Source organism: Juglans microcarpa x Juglans regia, chromosome 6D (genome assembly GCF_004785595.1).
Source record: "Juglans microcarpa x Juglans regia isolate MS1-56 chromosome 6D, Jm3101_v1.0, whole genome shotgun sequence".
Classification (NCBI taxonomy): Eukaryota; Viridiplantae; Streptophyta; class Magnoliopsida; order Fagales; family Juglandaceae; genus Juglans; species Juglans microcarpa x Juglans regia.
Window position 1 is genome coordinate 13,530,818 of NC_054604.1, and position 22,781 is coordinate 13,553,598.

Below are 22,781 nucleotides of genomic sequence, written 5' to 3' on the forward strand. Positions count from 1 at the left end.
AAAAACATCAGGGAAGCATTTAACAATGCCCGATCCAGTTTCGCCCATGATCGAGCAAGACTAGACTATCCATTGCACCAGGTGAAGACGCTACCCTTGGACTTCATCTCAATCAAACCCCATTGATGTATCCAGTTATTAAAATCAGCCATTGCAGCTCTTGGTCTTGGTCTTCCACCCCTTCTTTCAGAATCGTACCGAATGATATTAAGTCCCTAACATATAAACAAGGTTCTGTACCCAACCCTTGGAGACTAATGTCTTCCCATAATGCTTGTCGATCATACATATTGCATTTAGCGTAAATAAATGTACACAAAAACTGGGATGTACCCTCACCTATATGTAACATCATAAATTGCATGCCCATACAAACAACCTGAACCTCAATATCCTTCTCCCAGAAAATACAAATTTTACCACTAGCAGTTTCATTAGCAACAACAGAATCCATATGTAAAGAACTCATCAAACCTTCTGCTCGATCAAAACTTTGAAAAGGTTCAAACAATGCAACAAGTTTTGGTTTAAACTTAGCAATCAGCTTCTTTAAATGACCCCTTGAAGTCCCAATACCCCTTATATTCCATGTAAAGATAGGTCCAATCATTGAGTCAAGGACGAGGATCGGGCGAGAACCCGAGTTGAGCATCTACTTTTCACAAACTGCTTTTTATTGTATTTTTTCTTCAGCAACGTACTTCCATTTTCATGTGATAGTCTTTATCTTGGGAAGGACCATAGGTTTTGTTTCATGTTCTGGCTCCAAGAGCATTCATCTTCCAGTAAAAAATCATCCTCATTCTGCATTTCACTATCCAAGCTCCTGTCATTCTCTTCTCGATCACCAGATTGATTCTCAACCGGAATTAAAGAATTATTATTAGGTAATCCAGGTTGATCCACAGGTACCAAAATTTTACTCTCTACCACCCTGGGCGCACAAACCACACCTTCCTCAGCCCCAATCTTCCTTTATGAATTTTCTACTAGAACAGGGGACGAAGAACTACCTATCATTTTCAACTGCTTCTCTGTTTCTAAATTTTCATTTGTTTTTCCATCTGATTCTATTTTTTTCAACTCAGAATTTTTCCTTGCATCACTGTCTTTTAGAATCACTTCTGTTGTTGCACCATCATTGTTTCTTTCCGATTGCACCTACTTTCGAACCCAAATTTTCTCACTAGACCCCTGAGTTTTTCTAGAACGACAGTTATTAGAATTATGTCCTTGCATCCTACATTTGTAGCAAAACGCAGGGAGAGTCTCATACACAATCTCTTGTTTCTGACTAGAAACTAACCCTAGCGCACCAATCCAAAAATGAGAGATAGGCTCCTTGGCTACATTCATCTCCACACATAGTCTTGCACCATTTGTCCGAGTCGCACACCGAGTAGGATTATCACGGCGAATAAATTGTCCTATTAGGGATGTAAGAATCCTTAAAAAAAACTCATGGTAAAAGTTGGGAGGCAAACCTGGTAAGGAGATCCATACAGGGACACACAACGGCTCTTCATCCTCCTAAAAGTCAGGGGTCCAATGAAAGACATGGTAGGGTACGCCATTTACTTCATTGGATTCTTGTGACAAAGCCTTCACAAATTCAGATTCTATGGAAAACCTAATAAAAACATTATGTGGATGCCTCATAGTAGAGACCACGGGCATGGCAGCCAAACCCCATCGACTGTGAATAAAAGCATGAATATTGTCCAAAGAAGAGCGTTGGCGAAGGAACTTCAAAACCATGGAGAATCGAAATGGTTCAGCAGATCGACTGATCTCTTCCTTAGAGACCTGAAAAAAGAGCTCCCCATCCATGCTCTTCAGCGCACGAGGTGCTACAATCATCTCTGGTAACGGTTGAGGGACCGCCACAACGAGGTTAGCGTAGGACTACCGACCAGGATTGCCATCCGCAGAATGGGGTGTTACAGGCAAAGGCTCCATAAGTAGAATCTGTGCACGAGTAGGTGTAAAAGATTCATTCAATCCCATCAAAAATTGTAAAACACGTTCGTGTTGAACATAGGAGTTCAACGTTCGTACAGCTCCACAGGAACAAGCAGGAACATGCTTGTAATTAGTAAGTTCATCCCAAAGGCTCTTAAGACAAGTAAAATAATTACTAATCGAAAAAGAATCCTGAGAAAGTGAGGAAATCTATTTTTCTGCAACTGAAAAATGTGTGGTCCATTTTTATGAGAAAATCATTCCTTAAGATCTGACCAGATCTCACAAGCAGTTGTAATATACAAGATACTAGAAGAAATTTTAGGAGAAATAGAGTTTAAAATCTAAGATATCACCATATTGTTACATTAGAGCCATGAAGAAAAGAGAGAATCCGTCGGATCCAAAGGTTTAGGAATAGATCCATCAACGAATCCAAGCTTGTTCTTCGCTGAGAGAGTCATTGACATTGAACGGGACCAAGCATGATAGTTCTCACCGAGAATAGGTTGAGTGACCAAAAGGACACCAGAACTATCATTAGGATGAAGAAAGTAAGGAGAACTAGCATCCTCGGAGAGGCATTTGTGAGACGACGCCATGGAAGCAATAAAAAAGGACATCTGATACCATGTAAAGTGCAAACCCTCGGAGAATACAAAGGGGCGAAACCCTAGCACAACAAAGGGATGAAACCCTAGCAGAGCAAAGGTCGAGAGAATCTTTTGGAGAAAAATATCTCAATTGAATTAAAAGCGTGCGTGTACAGTGACCAAAGCAAGTATTTATATCAGTACATAGGGAAATAAAATACATGTGACTAACACGTGATACAAAGAAGAATTAAAAGAATAAATTTAATTCATGATAACTACTCCTAAAATATTGAAATTATGTTTAAAATAAAATTAAAAAAGTACAAAAGATGGTAAAAATAGAAAAATAAGAAATGCTAAAAAAGATAAAAGTAAAAAAAAAAAAAAACACTTCCTTATCCTTGTATGGGGGGAGGGGGGGGCAGGAGCCTCTGGTGCTGTGCTTTTTTCTTTTATTAGTTTATAGTAATTAATATATAATCATTTTCTAAAATTTTAGTTTTATTTTTTTATTTCATCTAGTTGATGACCGAAATAGAGGGAGATACATTTTACACCATGATATTAAATAAGAAGAGAGACTTCAAGATTTGGCGTCGGATTTGGCAATGAGTTGGATTTGGCGTATCATAAAAGATTTACCTTTTCTCTTGATTCTTGCATATTGCTTACGAAACAATTCCTAAATGAGGTATTCAACTCCAACGAAAGAAATATTTATTGGTATACCTCCTACATTTTATGAAGAGAATGAATCATTTTTATAGAGGGATTAGAAAAAAAGGGTTCAGACCTTCTGGAATGATTTGGAGGATCCAAGCAAAAAACAAAATAGTGGTATTTGCTAGCAACAATATAATGGAGGCAATCAATAAATATAGATTTCTCTGAGACTTGATTCAAATCCAAAATAACACTTGTTGGTACATAATAAATAGAGCTTTGCTACTCATCAACTTCACAAACCACACTTATTTATTTATTTATTAATTTCGTTTAATTTGTTTTTATTTTATTCTTCCTAAACTAATTGAGTTCCTCTACTCATCATCCATACATTACACATTTGGTAAGAGAAAAAAATAAAAAAATAAAAAAATAAGTGTGGTGTGAGGATGATGAGTAGAATTTTTCTAATAGATATAATGAATAGATTCCTTTTTATGAATAGATTTGATCGCAACTTCGAATATAGAGTCCATAGGAATTAAATAGGAAATGATATTTTGAATCATAAAACAATAACGAAATATATGATCAACCAACATTTGAAAAAGACTCGCAAATATGGGTGTAAGAAAAATCGAAAAACCAGTTGAACCGACTGAACTAGTGGGTTCGGTCCACTACCTATTCTTAAGAACCGAAACTGATCCTAAAACGGTTCAATATTGGTTCTCATATTTTGAAAACCAGTTTGAACTGAACAGAGCCTGTATATGTGTATATATATATTTTAATTTTTTTATATTATATATTAAATACTTTTCTATGATTTTTTATATTATATTATATTATATGCTAAATTGCTAATTAATATAACATAAAATTTTAAGCTTTTTATTCCTGTTTATTAATCTTATAACTACTAAGTTCACTAATAAGTTAGAAACTACTCCTACTATAGTAGTATAATTAGATACTAATGAATTAGCAATTTTTAATATTAAATAATAAATTCTAATAATTAAATTTAGTGTTAAAAAAATTGTAATACTAAATTTATGTAGTGCCACACGTGTAAATGGTAGACCGAAAAATCGGACCAGACTGAAACTGAAAAAATCGAAAGTTTCAATTTCGGTTATGAATTGGTCCATATAGATTCTTAAATTCCAAGACTTGTGTATACCGGTTCAGTTTTAAAATTTGTCCAAAACCAGACTGAACGAGACCTGTTTCACCCTTAATTGCGAGTACAAATCAGGCCTTTCTAGAGGTGTTCATAGGAGGGGTCTTGTGCTTGCTTAGTGGCAAAGAGAGAGATCATTTGGTGCCCCGTTCATCAGTAAGGAGCCTAGTGAGGATTCATGGTGCCAACTGGTCGGCAAGACTTCAGATGTTTTGTCTAGTCTAGGGGCACATAATCATGAATCGAATACCCGACAAATAAAATAAGTCCCAGCATAATATTATACACCCCAACTGTTCATCGCTTACATCCAAGTACAGCGAACTGAACATAGTTTGTTGCCAGACTAAAATGTACATCTTAATAAAATATAAATAATTAAGAACAGAGACAGGCCTCTATTTCTACGATTCAGGTGGATCGATCCTTCTTTCTTAGGAAACTCCGCTTGGGCTATATTGCATCAAGATATAAGGCTTCAGTAAACGAAACCGCATGTAACAACCTGCTAGAAATTTAATGGTGAAATTTCTATAGGCTTTAGGAGCCTCATGAAAAGTTCATAAGTTTTCACGAATCGATCAATCACGTAGGTTTTAGTTTGTCAGTATAGTTAGTGTTACCACTCATTATGGTGCCAGAAGCACGATTTTATTTATTTGAGATAGTTAAAAGTGTCAGAATGCAAAATAGCCTATGCCACTAAACTCAGTTGATTATTTAGGATTTTGTGGTGCAATAAACATATTTTCAATTTTTGGACAAAACACTTGTTCGAAAACACATTTTGTTTATTTCGAGGCACTTTAGAGTTGAATTTCGATAAATGAAGTGCACAGTTAGTTTAATGTGTATGTTTAGGATTTTTATATTGCAAAGTTTATTTTCACTTTTCCCAGAGTGAATAGTAACCTCAATAGTAGAACCAAGTACAATGTTTTCAAAATCACAGTGTGGAATGTCCAAATTTGGTTAGAGAAGTTTTATTTGGACACTTGGAAAGATCTTAGCCACACTTTGTGAATAGTATTGGACACTTGGCATCAAGAGGAACCATGAGATGTAAATGAAAAGGAAATCAAGGGGTGAGATCATGCCACCTAAGCAAAACACTATTCCATTCAACTAACCAAATTGTGCCAAACCCAAATAGGGTTTCAACCCTAATAAAACCCTAAATGGTTGGAATCAAATTGAAACCCCAAAAACTTGGTTGAAACCGAAACCCTAAACGGTTTCCCCAAAAAACCCTATAGTTGGCCTTCAAACCCTATTTGATCCGATTTCTAGCATTGTGTTTAATTACTTAGTTAAATCACTTTTACATGCTATTAATTCCTCAAATTCATGTTATGATATCATTATCTAATCCTTTAAACCTTGAAAATTTGATTGGGCTTGATAACATCTCAAACCCTAACCAAACACTCTTTAAATCCCAAATGAAGCCCACTTGTTTAAGACCCATTAAGGCCCACTGATTTTGGCCACCTTGGCAATGCTTCTTGAGGAAGTTTCCACCCACTCAAAGTTGACCATCCACTACTCATGATAGCCCCAAATTTGTGCATGATTTGAAGGCCAAAGGCCACTTTACCACCACCATTATCTTTGAAGTTTCCTTGGCTGAAAACCACTCACTATTCGCACCTTTTTGTGATCTAATCACTATCCATCAAGTTGTCACTCATGCCCATACTTCCATTTTCAGAAGTGTATTAGGCGTGCAAGTGATTCTCTCACTCATCTCCCCCCCCTTTCATTTTTGTTCATGGAGAGAACACTTAGAAGCTCTCTCTGGCAATTTTCTGAGCCTTTTTGTATGACGTTTTTGAAACCCTTGTAAGTATTTTCTCATGATGATTCCTTCATGAAAGTGGTTCATCTTTGAGTCTAGTTTCTATTTATATCTTTCTTGTTTGATTGGTCAAAATTTGTTTTAACCATGGAAAGGTCAATCTGGGCGATAATCTGGATAGTGTGTTGTATGTTAGAGTTTTTGACCAAGCTAATGGACAAATCTTGGTTCACAATTTTTATGGAGTGTTGTCAACATGTTTATATTTATTCTTGTTGAGATTAGATGCATGATTAAAGCTTTTGATAAAATATTTTTCTTGGATCTAAAAGGTTAGAAACTGAAAGAGGAAAAATTGTTTCTGTTTTAAGAAAGTTTGGATCTTTTGTGGTCTATTCTTACTCCAATGGCTTTGATAAATTTATTTGATGATACTTAGCCTTTTATCTACATGTTAGGATGTTTTTTTTTTTTTTTTTTTTTTTTTTTTTTTTTTTTTATGATTTTAGATGTTTATTTGTGAAGATATGATTTTTATGCAAGGGAATACTTGGTTTGGTCAAAAGTTTGATGATTTCGATTAGATCTATGTTTTGGTTTATTTTTTGCCATGTGATTTTAAGTTTAATGCTTGGATCTACTTTTGGACACATTTTTAAATCATATGAGGTTTTGGTTTGAAAATCTCATCGTGGTATGCCTTGGATCAAGTGTTTGATCAAAGCAGAATTTAGAAAAAATTCTGTTTTTGACTAAATGTTGAAGCCGAGTACTTCAAGTGATATTTTGTGATTTTTGGTAACTTTTATGTGTTGATTCAAGGCATGTTAGTTCTTAGGAATGTGTTATGAGCATGTTATAAAAAAGATCTGAATTTTTTGAAGTTCTTGGAGATGTTTTGAGAAAAGCCAAGACCTTGAGATTCAGACCACATTTAGATGTTGAGCTGAGTTGCAATGAGTTGAGTTTTTTATGAATAGTAGTGAGTTAAGATGGTGTAGTGAGTTTTGTGGGGCTAACCTAAGATGAGTCAAGGGTTTGTGTTTTGGGTTAAATGTATGGATCTTTTGCCTAAAAAGTTTTGTGTTTATGAGAAGCATATTTTTATTGTATGTTTTAAGCATGTTTTTGAACTTAGGATATGAAGATCTTTGTTGCGATTTTTCAGTTTGATCATGAGTTTTGGAGTTGGAGGAAATTGCAACAAAAATGAAGAGATATGGCCTTTGAAAGTTTTGGCCGTATGATTTTTTTTATAGTTGTGATCGGTTCTAATTTTTCTAAGTTGATATTTGAGTTTAGGATAAATTTAGATGAAGAATATAAATTTTGGTGATTTTTGGAGTTAGGATGTGAAATCCTTAAGTTAGGGGTAAAATGATCATTTTTCCACATGTCGAGGGTAAAATTGTAATTTTACTCTAAGTTGGCATTTTTTCATGTTTTTAAGTCATTAGTGATAAAGTTTCTAACACTTAGAACTCCTACTTACAGTTTTTCGTGTTTCATGTTTTACCTAATAATACGCGATGATCATTGTTTGTTAATTTCTAACTTATTGCCATATTACTGTGTATGTATGTTGGTAAGGGGACTATTGGTCATATATTTATGTTATCAGCTATGCCATGCCATGTCACTACATATTTATCTGTTATACATATTATATTTTGTTAAAAAATATTCATTTGTTACACATATTATATTCAGCCACGAAATAGTTATCTGATATACGTTATGTTATGTCACATAATGCTATCTGTTAGACGTTATTCCATGTCACATAATCCAATCTGTTGCACATTATGCCATGTCATGTAATGTTATTTGCTACACGTTATGCCATGTCGCATAATGTTATATGTTACATGTTATGCCATGTTATATATTGTTTATCTGTTTCATGTTACGTCAATTCATGCATCTCATGTATATGTCATGTTATGTATATCATGTCATCTATCATTTCATTTCACTTCATGTCATGTCTCGAGTACGAAGTGTTTCTCTAAAACAATATTTTCTCAGTCAGATATGCCTGGGATACTCGTGATCTAATAACTATGATTGTCTGAGCAACTCCATTTCTAATTCACGTGAGGTACTTTCGGCGCAATCATTCTAATTGTCAGAGTATTGCTAGGTACTCCTGGCGTAATCATTCTGATTGTTAGGGTATCTCATTTAAAATACTCATGGTGTAATTATTCTGATTGTCTGAGTATCTCTGACGTAATATTTTTGGCAGAATCATTCTGATTGTTCACTATTTTTGAGGAAACAACTGGTGAAATCATTTTGATTGTAAGAGTTCATGTTCATGTTCATGTTTAAGTTCATGCTCAAGTTCAGTTTATTGAATGTTTCACGTTCAAGCTCATGCTATTCAAGTTCAAGTTCATATTACGTTAAGTTCAAGTTCATGTTATTCAAGCTTACACGTTCAATTAATGTTTCAAGTTCACGTTCAGTTATGTTTCAACTTCACGTTCAGTTCATGTTTCAATGCACGTTAAGTTCATATTCAGTTTCAGTTTCAGTTCAGTTTATGTTCACGTTCATGTTTTAAGTTCATATCCAAGTTAGTTCACATTCGAGTTCATGTCATGTCATGTCTCATTTAAGTTTATGTCATGTTAAGTTTAGTTTCAGTTAAGTCTATGCTCAAGTTCAAGTCATGTCAGTTCATGCCATGTTAAATTTCAAGTCATGTCAATCTTATTTATGATCATGTATGCATTCATGCTTTTACTGCCATGCATGCATCTTTGACCTGTATGTTAAGTTATTTGTTAACTTTTTGAGATTTGTAATAAAATCTCACCATAGTAGTCTCAACTATGATTTCCCCCGGAATGGTAGACCATGTGTCAGGATCAGAAGGTGCACTAGAGGTTGACCGATTGGAGACGGTCGAATAGATGGCGACAACACAATGCGGAGCTCATAGCCTCAATGCTCTGATTTATCGTTAGTATTATGACATCCTTGACAGAGTTGCACGAGTTACTCAATGGATTAGCCTAGTAGTTGCTTTAGTTCCTGCTTGTACTTAAGGAGCTTGACCTCCAGTACTTTTATGATTACATTACTTCTAGAATTGTGCTGTAATCATGGATGTTTAGCATTTCAATATATATGGATTATGTTTTAAGTATTTGGGATATCTTTAGTTTGGTGTACGAGTGGGCAGTAGGGGTGCTACCCGCACCATACTGTGCGGGGCCACCCCTTCCCCGCCCCTCGCCTTGAATGGGACAGGGGTGGGGTTTTTACCTCCAACACCCGCCCCCGTGGTGTGGGGGCAGGGTACCCTGTTCGTTTACTGGGGTGGATACCCTATCTGTCCGCCCCCCACCCCCCCCCCCCCCACCCCAAATGGGCCATGGGCCTAGAAGCTATTTTTGGACCCAAAATGGCTTAGCAATAAACAAATAATTAAATAGCAATAAACAATGCATTGAATTTTCAATAAAAAATACAAATTAAGAGAAAATGAAGTACTACTAATACTCCTATGTCCTAACTCCTAACCTATTACAATTTACAATAATACAATTTATAATAAAACTATAATAACTAAACTATTGCAATAATACAAATTAAGTGAAAAGAATTACAAAATTAGAAACATAAAAGGGACATTGTATAAGATTACAAAGAACTGAATATGTAAAATCTAAATACAATTAAACATAAATGATAAAAGTGAGCTGTTTGAACTTTGACATTTGGGGTGGATGACCAAGGGTGAAAATAGAATTTAGTGCTACCTATTGTGAGTTGTGAGAATAAAATCTAAAATATTAACAATTGAATAAGAATATAAATTAGAATTATAAACAAGAAATAAAAGTTAAAATTATAAAGAATCATTAGAAATGAAAGAAACTACAAATTAAAATCTGACTAACCAAGATGAGATGGGGATCAAAATGCGACATTGAGAATATATCATTTGGATTTCGGCTTGGAATTAGGATTGAGGCTTGAGGTGCGCATATGACAGTAAGATTATAAAACCAATTAGATACCAAAAATTATATAAATACGAAAAACAATTAAGGGACAATACAAATTGTACAAACCTATGACAAATGGTAATGGTGGGTCGGGCTCCAATATGGTTACAACAATTAATTTGAAATGAATATAAATAAAATAAATCAAAATAATAAAATGAAATCAACGATTACCATATCCAGACTAATCACCACCCTCCTCCTTGTCAGCCTCATTAAAGTAAAGAATATCCAGAACATGAGTTTGAGTCCCTTTGATCCAATTCTGCGTGCAAATCTATAACTCCACAGTAGTAGGGGACAAAGAACTCTAAAATGGATCTAATATGCGCCCTTCGGTACTAAAGGCTTACTCTGAGGCTACAATGCTAATAGGGATGGTCAAAATACTACGGGCTGTCTATCCAAGAACGGGATGCTTCACGACATTGGTCTTCCACCCATCTAATATATCAAACCCTTCCGTTTATGGGAGAAGATCCCTTACCAAATATTGGTCTACATCCGACTTCGCCTTTGTAAATTGACGGACTAGTTGGAGGTTCTGTGAGAGGCTTTGGGTCCACACCAACCTACGCTTTTCCCCCACCCCGACTTTTGGAGGAGGTGCTGAGGTAGGTGTAGGTGTAGGTGCGCTACCACCCTTGATCACGGTAAACTCATCAAACAATCTACCGAGGGTGTCTCTAACCATGCCCCCAATAACCTCAGCCCATGCAGCCCCTTGCACAAGTCCCAAACCATATATCATGCCATCAATCTTGAGCTGGGGGTCAAGAACACTAGCAAAATATAACAAAATATTTTACCTACTCAAATCCCCCTAATACTTGTCGTATTTGGCCCTCATCATCAATGTTATCTCCTGCATCCTAGTATGGTCACTCATGCACATCTCATCCAGTTCTTCTTTCACCCTACATCTTTGTTTAGTGAACTCATTGGATGTAGGATAAAAAAAACCAGATATTTTCAATGTCACATCGTAGAAAAGCCCGAAAAAATTTACAAAAATAGTAACCACCTCTCAATCATCATCAATAGGCTTTTCTAATCTCTCATGCTCATCAAAATATCTGACATATTGGATGTCTTCATCACCCAATAATTCAAAAAGCTGCCTTATATTCTTGTGTCGCCTCCAACATCAAGAAGGTTGAGTTCCATCTTATAGGAGCATCAGTACAAAAGCCATTCTTGGATGCTATACCCGCATTCCTGGTAGCAACTTTGAGTTTCTCTAATCTAGCAGGAGAGGATCTCACAAATCTCATAGCCATTTTGACTTGTGCAACCCAGTCATTAACATTTTATAAGCGATAAAAAACAATTAAATTTAAAATATGTGCAGCATATCTAACATGCAAACAATCACGACTCAAGAATGTCTTATTTGCCTCTCTAAGATAGGTCTTAAGATGTGATGCCCCCAACCTCTGCTTGGGATGGAAGGGAGATTTAGCGTCAGGACATGCAACATAAGGTTATATACCCTCATACATGATAGTTAATATTCAATGTATCCTAGTCTGCAACTAGCAGTATGCAATAATCACAACCGAAATAAAGGTGAAAGTATAACTTATGCCAAAATAACTAAAAAATCCCAACTTCATTAGTAATTATCAAGTTCAAAATACCAATGTAGCATAATCTAAAGTCAAATCATCCACTTCATACGTTCTAAAGCATACTGCTAAATCTAATCTCCTTTCAAGGTTTGGCTCTTCCTCAGTAAGTCGGATCCACGCTCCGTCTAGCTTGTCCTCCTCGAGTCCTGACACAACTTCTATCATTCCGAGTAGAATGAATGTGGTCCCATAAAGGGTGAGATTTGCTCGAAATATTAGTAACTTAAAACAACCAACTTGCATAAAGATAAATTTAACATGAAACATGATAAATATGCAATGCATGAGATGCAGAAAAATCAGTATGCATGTCTCCCATCCAAATTCCTTAACATTTTAAAAAAATGGAGACATAGGTTTTCATTTAGTAAACATTTTTGCCATCATTTTTGAAAACATAATTTCATCATAAACTTTCATCATTATTAGCAATTTACAATTAACATCATAACGCTTGGTAATGTCACAGTTTCCCATATGCACAGTGAGTACCTGCCGGTGACAGTAATACCACTCACGTTGAAATTACGTTGTCTATAGACTCGTTCTCAATGCATTGGTAATATAACATAACATCATCAAAATCGTAACGTGTACACCCACCAGCGTTAGGTGTCAAAACATGTTAATTTCATTCCGGCTTTCTTTAAAAGGAACCTACTCGAAACTTGTTGACTGTTCTTTATCAACCCAGAGGTTACCACTCAATTATTAAACACTCTAGAGTTGTAACAGCCCACTAGAAATTCACTGGTGGAATTTCTATTGACTTTAGGAACCTCATGAAAACCCACAAGTTTTTACGAATCGACCAATTGCTTAGGTTTTAATCTGTCAACATAGTCAGTGTTATTACTCACTATGGTGCTAGAATTATGAGTATAATTATTTGAGGTAGTTAGAAGTGTCAGAATGAGTTTTAGTCTACGCCATTAGACTCAGTTGATTATTTAGGATTTTATGACGCAATAGTCCATTTTCATAATTTCAGACGAAATGCCTGTTCGAAATTGTGAATTTATTTTTAGGGGCACTTCGGGGTTGAATTTCGGTAAACGATTTTCACTATAGGTTGATATGAATATTTAGAATTTTTCAGTACTAAATTTATTATGCATTTTTTTGGAGTGAATAGTAACCTCAATAAGTGCATCTAGTGCAGTGTTTTCAAAATCACAGTGTGGAATGTCTAAATTAGATTACAGAAGTTTTATTTGGACACTTGGCTAGATCTTAGCCACACTTAGTGAATGATATTAGACACTTGGCACAAAGATGAACCATTAGATAGATTTGTGAAGGAAATCTGGGTGTGAGATCTTGCCACCTAAGCAAAACTGTGTTTCATCTGTTCATCCAAATTGTGCCAGACCAAAGAAAGTTTCAACCCTAACAAAACCCTAAATGGTTGGAATCCAATTGAAACCCCAAAAGTTTGGTTGAAACTGAAACCCTAAACGATCTCCCAAACCCTAAAGTTGGCCTCCAAACCCTTTTCTAATCCGATTTCTAGCATTGTGTTTAATCTCTTGATTAAATCACTTCCAAATACTATTAATTAATCAAATCCTTGTTATGACATCATTATCCAATCTTTTAAACCTTGAAAATTTTGATTGGGCCAAGAAAAATTAGTTTTTGGTTTGATAGCATCTCAAACCCTAACCAAACCCCATTTTAACCTCAAATCAAAGCCCACTTGGTTGGGGCTCACCAAGGTCCACGAAATTGGCCACCTTGGCAAAATTTCTTGAAGAAGTTTACTCCCCCACATGGCAGACCATCCACTGCCATTGGCTGCACCCAATAGTGCCTTGATGTGAAGGAGAAATCCACTCCATCAACCTCCATCTCTCACAGCTACTGCAGGCAATCCTTTGCCCTCATTACTCTCCACTTTTTGTCACAGCCAACTCCAATCAAGGGTCTTTCAAGCCCATAACTTCCCCTCCAGGAGTCTAAAGTCGTGCAAGACACACTTCTCTCCATTTTATCACTTCTTTCTCCCGTTCTTAGAGAGAAACCCAAAAGAGCTCTCTCGGGCAGATTTCTGTGTCTTTTTACATGACCATTTTTGACCATTTGTAAGTATTTTCTCATGCTGACTCTTTCATAAAAGTTGTTTGTCTTTGAGTCTAGTTTCTATGGATATCTTATTAGTCTCATTCCATGCTCATTTGATCGGTAAAAGTATTTTTAGCCATGAAAATGTCATTTTGGGCGTGAAACTGGAGAATATGTTATGTTTTGGAATTTTTGACCAAGCTAATAGACATATCTTGGTCCGAAAATTTTATGGAGTGTTTTTATCATGTGTTTATGAATGTTCATTGAGGTTTTGTTGCATGAATAAAACTTTTGATGATAGATTTCCTTAGATTTAGAAACTTGAAAACTGGAAGTGGAAAAACAGTTTTTGTTTTGTGAAAGTTTGAATATTTCATGGTTTAATCTTATTCCAAAGGCTTTAATATTTTTATATGATGATCCTAAACCTCTTATATACATGTTAGGATGTTATTTCGAAGATATTTAGTATTATTTTTAAAGATATGATTTTCTATGCAAGAGGATTTCGATTGGGCTTAAGATTTGATGTTTTTGGGTTTAGATCCATGTTTTATTAAATTTTAACCATGTGATTTTAAGTTTGATGGTTGGATATTCTTTAGGACACATTTTTAAACCATGAGATGTTTTAGTTTGAAGATCACAGGTCTTTAAGCCATGGATCAAGAGATTGATCAAAATTAGTTTAGAGAAACTTTTCTGTTTTGGACTAAGTTTAAAACCAAAAACTCTAAGTTTGTTTTGTGATTTTGTTGACTTTTGTTTGATGTTTTAAAAGTATGGTTGATGTTATGATGATGTTATGAATATGTTAGCAATAAGATAAGATTTGATTTTTTTTGGAATTCATGGAGATGTTTTTATTATGGTCAAAACTTGTGTTTTTAAGGGTTTACTTTTTGTTAAAAAATTTGGATCTTTTTACAAAAATTTTGGTGTTGATGATTAGCTTTTCTTAATGGATATTTTAAGTGTATTTTAAACTTAAGATAGGAAGATCTTTGTTACAAAATTTTGGTTTAATCATGAGTTTTGAAATTCGAAAGAATTGAAACCAAAATCAAGAGAAATGACCTATGTATGTTTCGGCCATAGTGAGTTTTCCATAGTTGTGAATGGTTTTAAATTTTTCTGAGTTGATATTTGAGTTTAGAACAAAATTTACAATAGCAATATAAATTTTGGTAATTTTTGGAGTTAGGATGTGAAATCCTTAAGTTAGGAGTAAAATGGTCATTTTCCCACATGTAGAGGGTAAAATTATAATTTTACTCTAAGTTGTCTCTTTTCACATTTCTAATTGTTAGTAATTAATTTCTAACTTTTAGAAAACCCTCTTTCAGTTTCTCGTGTTTCGTGCTTTTTCTCGTAGAACGCGACTATCGAGGTAAGTTAGCTCTTAACTTATTATCAGGTTACTGTGTATGTGTGATGGGTAAGGGAACTACATTTTATGTTCGTATATTGTTTTATATGCTATGACATGCTATGTCATCTCATGTTTATCTTTTACATGAATTATTCTGTCACGAAATACTTATCTGTTACATAATATATATTCTGTCTCATGTTACTATCTGTTGCAAGTATGTCACATTACGTTGCCATCTGTTATATGTATGTCATGTCACGTAATATTCACTGTCACATGTTATGCTATGTTATGAAATGTTGTATGTTACATGTTAGTCCATGTTACAAAATTTTGTCTGTTACATGCATGTCATGTTATGAAATGTTGTCTGTTTCATTTATGTCTCGACGTAATTCATGTTTTTTGTCTTACGTTCATGTCACGTTACGCTTTGTCCAGACTTCTGTCTTTCTGTATTCATGTCATCCCGCCTCGAATACAGTTTGTGTATCTCGAGAACAGTCTTGTTAAGTTATTCATGTCAATCACGACCCTAAGCGCTAGGATAGGATAATATCCTAGTGGAACTCCTTTGTTCACGCTGGAGTGTCTAAATAGGTGTGAAATTATCTGGATTGACGAAATACAGTCAACAGGTTGTGAATGGGGCCTAACTAGCTGGTCACCGGAGCGCACCAGACACTAACGCCGATGGAGCCACTTTATTTTAGGTGTGTCCACAGCAAGTGTGGCACAAATAAATCATGGGGCCACAACAATTGTGGAGCATGAAGTATGGGGCCACAACAACTGTGGAGCATACATTACGTGAGACACAACAATTGTGACGCGTAGAATACGTGGGGCCACAGCAATTGTGGAGTACATATTAACGCACTCACAGCTGGTATAGATACCTGTGTTATGATGCTGTAATCGGTAGGGACACATGGCTCAAGGGGACCCGTGTAGCACTCGTATAATCACTTTATTAATTAAGTCTACTGAGCAAGATTCCAAGTTCATGTATTTCACGTTCAAGTCATGTTTCACGTTATGTTATGTTCAAGCTGACGTTCATGTCAAATTTCAAGTTTATGTCACGTCAAGCTAAGTTTCAGTTTCAGTTCAAGTTATGTTAGCTCATGCCATGTTATGTCAAGTCATGTCATGCTTATTATTTTATGCCATGTTATGTCAGGTTATGTTATGTTTACTATTGACTTTGATTGTGCATTCATGCCTTTATTGCCATGCACTTTATTGTCATGCATGCATCATTAACCTTTGTGAAGGTTTTTTCGTTAACTTGCTGAGATTTGTAATCAAATCTCACTGTGGTAGTCTCAATTACCATTCCCCCTGAATGATAGATCTTGTTACAGGATCTGAAGGAGAACCGAGAATCGACTAATTGGAAACGGTCGACTAAGTGTTGGTGCAACATAGATGTAGTTGCCTTAGAATACTACTTGTATTTTGTGGAGTTCAATCTCTAGCACTTTTTTGTTCACAACCATTTTGGACTAGTGTTGTGATCTCAGTTGTTTAGTATTTCTGTATGTTTTAAATATTTGGGATATTATAAGTTTAGTGCATAGTATTGCTCAAAAAAAAAAAAAAAATTATCCGCTGCGAATATTGCATAATGTTAGATGCATGTTAGGAACATTGCATCTTATATGTCATGAACGGGGACAGGTAACCTTGTATTGCATGTTCCGATGCCTCGGATGTCCGTCCGATCCCAAGCGGAATTTGTGGGCGTCACAAGAGTTGACAAAGGAGTTCTACTAGGATAATTCCCCATCCTAGCCTTTGGGGTCGTGACAAAAATTATTTTCATACTATGCATGAAAAAATATTTTTCATGACATGTACATATGTGGCAAGCTTTCATGCAAAAATGGTGAAAAATATCACGTCATGTAAGTATACCATTAATGTATCATATAACATAATATTTTATGCTTAAAATGATAATTGAAATATGAATGAAACATTTATCAATAATTTATAAATAATCTATCAAGGTGTAAGTTAGAGGTCAACTTACAAATTTCTTGAGTTTGGAAATATTGTAGCGGCTAAAATCAAATTCGTACTAAGTTAGGATTTGTACAACTATGGAAGACGTTTATAATCAAAGGTTTCAAAAAATGGATATTTACAAAAATACTCCTAAACTATCAAAAATTGCCACTAAAGCCCTAACTTTTCACTATTTGCAAACGAACTCCAAATTTAACCAAAATTCATGGACTTCATATTTTTGGCATTTTAAAACCATCTATGCCTTTGAATTTTCAAAAATCAAAGTAGAACTTGCCCAACAGTCCCAACTAGTGGCATGAAGCTAGTTGATGCCTAAGTATGTTTTCAACTATTGATCCCTATGAATGCATGCATATGAAATTTTATTTAATCACAAATGATAACTAACATATTTAATGACATAATAAAAGCTAATTCTTGGATAATCGAGTTCATCCCAGCACTTAATCATGGCTAAGATATCCTTAATCTCCAATTTATTCAAAACCAATTCATATTTAATGATCAAAACAAGATAGATTTAAAACCTATCATGACATGCTTTTAGTTACAAATTAAACCTTTCATAACCATTCTAAGACAATAATAAATCATATCAAGTCATGCTTATGACATGCCATAGCTAAATTTCCCACTTAAAAAAATTTAAACACTTAAACCATCCTTAATGAAACCGGTTTTGAATCAAACATGGTAACATTTTCTAAATTCATCCAAAAAATACTCCAACACTTAAAACCTCAAATTTACATGTAAACTAAGATCAAGTGCAAGAAAACTTACAAATTTTGTGGCCTTCCAAGCACTCAAGACAACCTTCCTCAAGAACATCCAAGAACTGACCAAAACTCACTCGGTTTCACTCTTTTGATCTCTAAGGGGGAGACGTGCTCTCAAGACTCAAGAGGAAGCTTGGAAAAGAGGTGTTGAGAAATGAGGAAGTGAGAGAGGTATTTATAGGCTTCAAGATGGGAGGGGGACGTTGGTTTTGGCTCCAAGGAAGTGAATGTGAGTGGTGTAGGTGGGAAGTGGAGTGTTGATTGCATTTTGCAGATTTCAGTCCATCATCTTGTGCAGACCAAAAAAGTACCTAAACCACCATGATTTCACTTCTGCAGTTGCTACATTGCTCCTATGGGGGCTGGTCAAGTCATGGTACAGAAGAAAAGAAAGCAAAACACAAAATCATACACAAGCCAAAGGGTTCAATGGTAGTATCCTTGGGCAGATTTCAGTTTTGTGCTCTCTTTGGCTGAAAAGAATGAGTCCAAAGCTCATGATGACCCTGAGGACCTCTTAGGGATTGGGTGGTGGCTGAACCAAGGGCAGATGGGTGGTTGAAACTCAACCAAATCAATTTGCAACGAACTAGCTTCCTAGGTACAATCGGTTTGGTGTTTTGGCTTGGTTCTTGAAACCAAACTCATCCAAGGCTTGGCCTGGATTCAAAGTAGTCTCATGAGGTGTTTAAGGACCATAATTCTCTTGAGAAAAAGGCACAAAAAGATTGGACTTAAGTGCAAAACAGTCCATGTACTCAAAGGGCACACATGTGTGCCAATTGGTGTAGTTTTGGGGTTTGATATGTCATTTCCTCTAATGACTTGTGTAGAGGTTTATATAGGGTTTTAGTATGATCTAAGAGTGATGAAATTGAGTAATAAAATAAGAAAATTTCAGATCAAAGGTTTAAAAAGATTAAGAAAGAAAATTAAGCTCTAAAACATGGTTTAAAGATCACTAATTATAGGTAAGTTGATTAATGGTCTTAACCCAATTTCAAAACTTAATTTAGGTACTTAGGGTATGCCATGGACTTGAGGAAACTATGGTATAGTGTATTGGACTCTCAAATTGAAGAATGAAATAGAACAAAACAAGGCTTTGGGCCTTGTGGGCTTAAAAGGGTAAGTGTGTAGGTTCATTGCTTATTGGCTCTTAGGCTTGAATGGGAGGGGCCTCATTTCCAGATTTTTAGGGTTGAAAAGAAACCTCAAGATCCACTAAGATGGGCTTGAAAAGGTTTGACTTGGCCCTAATTGGGCCATGGGTGTATTCTACACCAAGTTTGGCCCAAAGGCCTTAAACCTTCTATACCTTAGGCTTAACTTCTAAGGTTCTACATATATCCTTATAACTCTCAAATTGGTCTAGGGCTTATGGTACCTATTCTTAGCCCACCACATCCTTAGAGAATTAGAGGTCTAAAGTCTTATGTCCATCAAGTAGGGCCTAGTGTCCATCAAGAAAGACTTAAAGCTTAATATCTCCTAAGTTAGGCTTAAGGCTTTTTAACATCTTAACCTTAGCCCATTACATCCTTAGTACATTAGGGCCCTAAAGTCTTATTGCCTTTCCTGAGCCTTTATACCTAAAAGCTTGGGCCCTTAATAAACCAATCTCTTGGGCCTTCCTAAATCCATAAAAAATTTAACCCAAATTGCTTAACCCATTAAGGTGGCAAAATCTCCAATATGCCACTTGTCATTCTAACATTGACCTCTTTGCACCTTTCTTCAAAATTAATATTGCACTAGAATCTTCTAATAATTCTACTAAACCCAAAATATTTGGTCCTCTTGAAACCTCAAATATCCAAAATTATTCTTATTCTAGAATAGCTCAATTACTAATTAACTAGAATTAAGGCTACTAAGGTCAAGGCCTAAGGAGCTTTTTAGGCAGGGTGTTACATAAAATATCCTAATGCGACATCATTAGACGATGTATTATCAACTGTAACCGTCAAAATCCATGCCAACCCCCACTTTTTTATTGTGGCCTCCAAGGCCTTCCCAATCGTCTCACCCTTGTGATCGAAAATTTGACAAAACTTCACAATTTTCTTATGTAGTGTCCAATCATAATCAATGAAATACACAGTCAAAGACATGCAATTAAAATTCTAGACGGATGTCCAAGTATCGGTAGTGAGGCAAACAACTTGACCAGCCAATTGGCCCCTCAACAAATCCTTCTCCTTTTAATAATGATTTTTAATATTCTTTGTCACAGTGTGGCGAGAAGGAATAATAAACCTAGATTTCAAGCAATTGGAATATTCTTGGAACCCTCTCCCATTCACAAATTGAAAAGATAGCTCGTTCATGATAACCATACGAGCTAACTTTCTTCCATACTCATCAGGGTCATACTTAGTATACCCATTCAATGTAAAACCCCCCACTAGGGGTGTTCATCCGGGTTCCAACCCGGGAACCCGAGTCTACCCGGATCCGGAACCGGGTTTCAAACCCGGGCCAAAACCCGGACCGGGTTGGTCCGGATCAGACCCGGGCCGGAACCCTGGTTTTTCAAAACCCGGGTTCCGGGTTGAACCCGGATTTTTTTTTTTTAACAAAAGCTTCTTTATTATTAATTGTACTTCAAATATTTTGTCTCCATCTAGAATTTCAAATCATATTCTCAATAGAAAACCAATATAAATCTCTTTTAGTCTTGCTTCTTAATACAACATAAGCATATAAACAATTAATTAACTTTTTAACTAAATGCATGTAAAAAAAAACCAATATTCATCATGTAAAATGAATGCAACATACAAGATGCAATCAACTACATATTACATTGTTTGAACTAATTTACTAAGAATATTACAAAATACATACGTTGCTTTAATTAAACTCTAATACACAACAAATTGTTTGCAAAAAATCAGAAATTTTTCCATCAATTAGCTTTCTTCTTCCAACAATCACAGGATAGCTCTCTTGGCTGAATCAGAAACTAGTATTTGATGCTGTTGCATGCCATATGGGAAAGGAGCACTTGTTACAACCTGTACAAACTAGAAGCAATATAATCGGTCATTGTTAGGTGGCTGATTGTTACAACCTGCAGTGCTCTGGAACTAATCTCAGTATAATTTATATGCTGGAAACTACTCGTTCATGCATGAAGTTCATGATTAGGTGGCAGATTGGGAGAGTAAAGCTGCTAAAATTTAGTAGAGCCTTAAGGCTCATCCCATTTCATCATTTACCAACATTTCATCAATGGATTTCGAGTCTAAGAAACTGTTCATGGTAGCATTATTCCCAAAAAAATTTTAATTTTCTAAATTTAAAGTTTGCATGCATTCAACTTCATTGTGTACAATGAATTTTGCTACCCATATAAATACTTTAAGAAAGTAAGATTATGCAAGAAGAAAGCACTTACTCTAGATTTTTTTCAGCATGAATGGGAAGAGAGACTCACAGCAGCCTCTGTTGAAGATGAAGCTGGATAATCATCTAAAAAAATATTAAAAATGAATTAGATAGATAATAAACCAAGATAGATAGATATTAAAAAAATATTTCAAGTTTCAAACATACCTTCAAGATCCATCGACTGTACGTATTCTTCCAACTCCCGGATGTCGACAGGTTTGGTCCTTAACCAATTTTGAGTGCTAATGAGGGCTTCGACAGTCTCTGGAGACAATGAACTCCTAAAAGGATCCAAGATGCGTCCTGCAGTACTAAATGCGGACTCCGAGGCAACAGTGGAAATGGGGGTGGCTAACACATCACGTGCTACCTCAGCAAGGACAGGATAATTGGTGGTATTAACTCTCCACCAATCCAAAATATCAAAACTGGGTATTTTTGTGCACACCCCTCGGACAAATATCGATCTAGTTCTGATCTAAACTCCATAGACCCTTGCTCCTGAAGATATTTCTCTAACCTGATATCAAATTTAGTCAAGAAGGTAGTAGAAGTAGAAGTAGTGCTTGGCTTCCCTTGAGCCACATTAGAACTCCCCTCACTATCAACTGTGATGGTCAAGATCTTATTAATCTCCCAATCATGCAACCCCAAGTCTAACACCCTCCCAATAGTTTCGCCCCTATGGTTGGGAATTTGGCAAAACTTTATTATTTTTTTGCAATTTCCAGTTGCAATCAATAAAATGTGCAGTAATGCACATGTAGTTCATATTTTGCACCGATGTCCAGGTATCGGTGGTTAGAGAGATTCTTTGACCATCCAACAATTTTTTTAGCTGTATCTTCTCTTCGCTATACAGCTTAATATAATCCCTTTTTAAAGTGATTCGGGATGGTAAAGTAAATCGAGACTCTAAATCAGCCACATACTCAACAAACCCTTCGTTCTCCACAAGCCTAAAAGGCAATTCACACCTAATAAAAAACTTAGCAGTTGACACCCTAAGTTTTTCTGCATCATACTTCACTAGTCTTTGTGGGCTACACACTCTTCCCTCTGCATCCTTCTTAACACCAGATGATTGACTTTTTCCAACTCCTTTAAATCTAAGAGGGGAAGTTTTACATGCATTCTAAAGGTGGTATATCATAGATGACGTGCATTCTTGTAATGACAACTGTATAACTTAGCGCAATAATTGCATTGAGCTTTTGGGTTATCATGGTCAATAGGTTGCACTTTAGTAAAGTGTTCCCAAACCAC

At 35.7% G+C, this 22,781-nt stretch overlaps 1 long non-coding RNA gene across 1 annotated transcript; it reads right to left on the reverse strand.

Annotated features, from left to right (window-relative positions):
- Positions 1 to 160: 160 nt before the first annotated feature.
- On the reverse strand, positions 161 to 21,299 carry LOC121235193. Its single transcript, XR_005934529.1, has 3 exons — positions 21,196 to 21,299; positions 16,188 to 16,189; positions 161 to 171 (listed from the first exon to the last, which is right to left on the reverse strand). It is a non-coding gene; the product is annotated as an uncharacterized LOC121235193 (long non-coding RNA).
- Between the last annotated feature and the right edge of the window lie 1,482 nt (positions 21,300 to 22,781).